Here is a 6000-nt window from a genome sequence, read left to right as displayed (position 1 = left end):
TGACTTGCTTGTTTGAATGATTATGATCCTACATGACATGCCTGTTTGAATGATTATGATCCTACATGACATGCCTGTTTGAATGATTATGATCATACATGACATGCCTGTTTGAATGATTATGATCCTACATGACTTGCTTGTTTGAATGATTATGATCCTACCTAACTGGCCTGTTTGAATGATTATGATCTCACATAACTTGCCTGTTTTAATGATTATGATCCTACATGACTTGCTTGTTTGAATGATTATGATCCTACATGACTTGCTTGTCTGAATGATAATGATCCTACATAACTTGCCTGTTTGAATGATTATGATCCTACATGACTTGCTTGTCTGAATGATTATGATCCTACATGACTTGCTTGTTTTATTGATTATGATCCTACATAACTTGCCTGCTCCAATTATTATGATCTCACATAACTTGCCTGTTTGAATGATTATGATCTCACATTACTTGCCTGTTTGAATGATTATGATCCTACATTACTTGCCTGTTCCAATGATTATGATCCTACATAACTTGTTATGGTGTTTAAGTATTTTGATACCAAGGAAATCGGAAAGCAGACCATGTATAATCATGTCCGACTTTTTATCCCACATGTGAAGTCTCAAAATCACAGCTCTGATGTATTTATTTTTTCACTGGTCAAAATAATTTGATGGAATGAGCTTTATGATTTTATAGTTTGCATTTATGGTTTACGGCCCTCAATTGGAGATGTTGAGTCTTGCGTGGCATTGAATACATTATCTTTTTAAGTTTGCTTATATATTCTCCAAAAAAGGACAGCATATAGTTTCCATATATGATTAATATTCTATTCAAGCATTGCCACTCAATCGTGTCATGTGTACTTGTGCCAAAAGTTGATGCCGGTAGTTCCTTTGTTGTCCCTTTGTTGTCGTGTTATGCTAGTTTACAGTTTAAAACATGTCTAAGATTTTTAGATTTTAAGATTCTTATATTTTAAAGTTGAAATATGGTGAGATTTGTAATATTGCTAAATGATCATGTATTGTCATTTTGTATGAACTTTATGTTGTAAAGTAAGACTTCATGTTTCTTTTAATAGTTATGTGTTGTACTGAAATATATTGTTGTATTTTTTTCAGGCCTGTAGACCATATCAGGCTAGAGAGTTATTCAAACTAAGACTATACATTTTATGTGGTAAAGGTTATAAAAGTGGTTTGTCATATCAGATATTTTTTTCTCTGGTTAAGGATGATCAGACCAGAATTTTTTAGGACGGGTGCTAAGCTTAAAAACATAAACTTTTATTAAATACGTGTGTTCCGTAAGTCTCAAGGCAGTTTTATGTACACGTGAATGTCCTTATGTCTAGTATTTGGTCTTCAGCCCATGACATGTTATGCATACTTTACCAATAAATCACCAACACCCCTTGCTATGAGTCTTTGAGACTTGAAGATTTGTAGATTATGATCATTACCTATCTACCCTGTATCATCTTGCTTTACTTTTGCCTTGGCCTCTTTAGATGGACTCGCGATCTTTCAAATGTTTTTTTATGTCCCCCACCACTATAGTGGGGGACATATTGTTTTTGCCCTGCCTGTTGGTTTGTGTGTTTGTTTGCTCCAACTTTAACATTTTGCCATAACTTTTGCAATACTGAAGATAGCAACTTCATATTTGGCATGAATGTGTATCACATGGAGCTGCACATTTTGAGTGGTGAAAGGTCAAGGTCATCCTTCAAGGTCAAAGGTTAAAAAAATCAAAGCGGCGCAGAAGGGGACATAGTGTTTCTGACAAACACATTTCTTGTTTTTCTTTTTTTACCGTTTTGAGAAGATCTGACACCGTTTGCTAAAACCCTTTCTTCTTATGGTATATCCTTTCCAACCTTACGACCTTAACTTATTTTTACCCTGTGCTTGAACAAATATGGAAAAAGACTTTCAATTGGTCGTTTCTTTATTAATTAGATTTTACTGTGAAAGCAAACAGCACTCACAATCGTGGGCATGTGTGTTAAGCAAAGACAGAATATTGTTTATTTTGAATAAAAGTTTTACATTTCATGCTATTAGTATTTATTCTTTTGTGAAAATGGTTCGGCTTAATATACCTAAACAGCCACGGTAAATTAAGTGACTTGTGAAAATGTGACCATTATGTTTGTCTTCTCTTTCTGTACGCAACCTAGTTCTGATTTGAACCTTAATATGTCTGTAAAAACTTACCATGTTACACATTAAATAAATTATCTCAATCAATGTAATTGTTTTTATTTAAGTGTTCACACCAATTTAGTCACTGTTTGTTTCATCATTTTAACCCGGTGTTTATTTGAAGCTTGTGCTAACATCATTAACTCAATTTTGTGCACTTGTAAGTTGCCTGATATAGTTGGTGATATGGTGGAATGTGACAATAAAAGATGCAAATTGAATAGATGTTTTCACAAAAGATGTGTTGGATACACAATGACAAACCAAGATGAATCAAAGCACTGACAGTACTGGTTTGACGATGCTTTTGACGAGGATTGATATAAAAGCATATATTTAAGTTTATCTACATCACCACAATTGTGTATGTGGGTACGAAAGTTTTGGGAAGGAAAAATTATGCCCAAAAAAATTGGGTAATTAAAAAGATTTGGTTACAGAAAAAAATGGGTACGAAAAAACTTTGGGTACCAGCAAAAATGTGGGTACGAAAAACAATTCGGTACGAAAATTGTAGGGTACGAAAAAAGAAAAAAAAATTGGGGGTACGGGGAAGTAGTACCGTGGGGAACTTGATCTATTCAGCGAAACTGGGAGGCGGGTTACATACTCGATCAAATATAACAAGAAATATCTTTAAAAAGATATTCGACGTGTATTTTCTGTACCACTTATCTTAAAAAAACGTTCTGTTACAGTAATATAAATTCAAAACTTGGGGATCCAGACATAAGCCCCCCAGGACAAAACCCCCCCAATGAAAAAATGAACATTTGGACAATTGCCCCCCAGTAGAAATGACAGGTAGGATATAAGCCCCCCCAGTGCTCATTTTGCATCTGGACATTTGCCCCCCAGTGCTTATTTTAGAAGTGGACATTTGCCCCCCAGTGCCTAATTTTCAATGACATTACTCGATTGAGCAGATAATCATGTCCAATTATCACCACCTGATTACTCAAAACCTTTGAGATGATAATCCATTTATCCAATTACCACCACTGAAAGGCTTAAATAATGGAAGGGATAAATAAGGCGACACTGGATTTGATCTCTTCTTTGACTTTCATAACTTCTATGGCTAAGTGGTCAGCATCGTTACTGTGTGTTGTGGATGATGTGACCATAGTAACCTGAATATATAAAAACAATTATTTAATATTGTAACTAAGGATAATAGCAATGAAACATTTAATTTATTATATATAAAATTATTTTGTGACGTTTTGTATAACTGTTTGGAATTAATTATGTAAATTAATTGATATTTTGAATGTTGGTAAAGCTTACAAATACTACATTTACCTTTACTTCAAAAAATTAAATTTGTGAAGTTATGCAATACTGTCTGGAATTAATTTTGCAAATCGCTATTTTAAAAGTTATGATAGCAAAGATAACAAATAGCATTTTAATATTATACTTACATCAAGATTAGTTATCAAGGTTCCTTTACATGAAGCGCTTCTGCGCTTGGAACATTCCCAATGTATTGATTCTTTACGAGACTTCTTTTTGGTGTAAGAGTACCCATCCTTCAGTAATTTCTCAGATCCTTTATTACTCTTAATAATTTCCATGATGAAATGTATCATTTGAAATGTGATAGTTTCGTTATATACTAAGTTTTAGTTAATTGTCACTCAAACAATGTAACTACAAAAATAATTGCCTTTAAATGTTGTTATATGTGTTCACTTTAATTATCATTATTTGTACTAAGTTATGATAATTATTATTGATAATCCTTTTGATTGATTAAATAAAGAAGCCATTAATTTTCATTAACAAGTATATGATCAAAGCCACATGTCACACCTTTAACAAGCTGATAATCCTTTTGATTGATTAATTAAAGAACAATTCTTTAAGATGTTTGTTTTACCTAAGATTAGGAAATTCAAGTGTGTTTCTGGGCCTTTTTTATTTCAAATTATAATGATCCAAGTTTCTATGATTATATATTTGTGAGATATGAAATAATAATGAATCCAAAGACAGAGATATACTAGTTTAATGGAAACAACATATGATATTAGCACTGGGGGGCAAATGTTCACTTCTAAAATAAGCACTGGGGGGCAAATGTCCAGATGCAAAAATAGCCAAAATAAGCACTGGGGGGCTTATATCCTACCTGTCATTTCTACTGGGGGGCAATTGTCCAAATGTTCATTTTTTCATTGGGGGGGTTTTGTCCTGGGGGGCTTATGTCCTACAATCCAAAACTTGACATGCTTTTTAATTACATCATGTTCTTTAATTTCACATGAATATCATACAAAACTTTATATTTCGTTGTTTCCTTTCCTAAGTTAATGATGCTATGTGTACGGACGTGAGTTCACATGCCCATGTGTATGAACATATAATTCTTCTCTTTTGATTTTTTTCTCTCTAATTCAATAAGCTTAGGCATGTTTGTTCGTTAAGTACGACAATAATTTCATGATGATTCCCGAAAGTAGGTATGAGCACATGAATACGTAAGTTCGCCCATGAACACATGGTATGGTAAACTAAATCTCCGCGATATGACCTAATATGTGTTTAAAACTGAAAACAATATCCAACAAACGAATGAATTATCAAACATAGTATGTGCACTGATGTGGCTCTGTAATTTCTGTTTGAAAAGTTTATTAAATATGCAAAATGAGAAAGGACGCATGAGAGCGAGTTTCACAGTTGTTGCGTGTGTGTGTATTTGAGATTTATTTACAGGTCGTCCAGCGTCTTCTCGACTACAGATGTATCGACCTGCCCCTGTGACCCTTCAGGGGAGAAAATAAGGTCATATTATACATCATAGCACGATGGCCAATGAGACCTTAATGTGACTAGATGCTTTTTTTTTTTTTTTTTTTTTTTTTTTTAATGGATTATGTAGTGGTTTGCCTTTTATCAAAATGGTTTTTGCAGTATTCCTATTTGCTTGCATGAATATTATGCTGTTTATATACCATAGTCGCTACAACGTTTACAAATGGCAGATTCGAAATAAATAGTTTTCTTTACACTCATGATCGCGTTGAAAGTTAATTATACACGTTTTAATTCGCAATTTATTTACTGAATCACGAATACAATACAGAAAATGCATAGTTGTTCCATTGATCTATAAACATATAATGGATTGAATATAACTGATTTAGAATTAACGTTTTCAAACTATTATTAAATCTTTTTCCCCAGAATATGCTGTCCTATTTATAGCTGAGCTTCCTATACCTTTATGAATGATAATCAGCGAGGTATGCCGATTATAAAAATCGAGCTATCTCAATCGGACTGGCTCGGTCTTTTACATAGGTCGCCATTGTAAAGAATTTGTTCATGGTATGATAACTTAGACGAGCTGCTTCACAGCATCGTCAAAAATGGTTGTGTCCATACTGCACATGGTAATTATAGATGAACAAGCCCTGAGAAAAAGGTATGTGATTTTGGTACAACAATTGTGTCTTAATGTTAAGATATATGATATCTATTTAGATATAATGTTATGATATCCTCCAGTACAATTACTTTTGACGTTTCATTTCATAACGTTTGTATCGAGTGCTAATCAAATGTTTACAAAACCGCGATCATGTAGAAGCGAGTTAATTTCATTGATATGGAAGTTTACTAGTATGCATGACAAACACACGATCAAAAATGTGTGTTGGTCTCGTTCGATACTTTAACAAATATTTTACTGTTAAATAAAATGCCACGTCCGGCTTGTCATTAAAATCCAGAGAGTCAAACGAAATGCACATCCACATTCTGCTATCCCAGCAA

The sequence above is a fragment of the Dreissena polymorpha genome, chromosome 13 (assembly GCF_020536995.1).
Source record: "Dreissena polymorpha isolate Duluth1 chromosome 13, UMN_Dpol_1.0, whole genome shotgun sequence".
NCBI lineage: Eukaryota > Metazoa > Mollusca > Bivalvia > Myida > Dreissenidae > Dreissena > Dreissena polymorpha.
The sequence above is the reverse complement of the archived record's forward strand: the minus strand, read 5'-3'. Positions refer to the sequence as shown.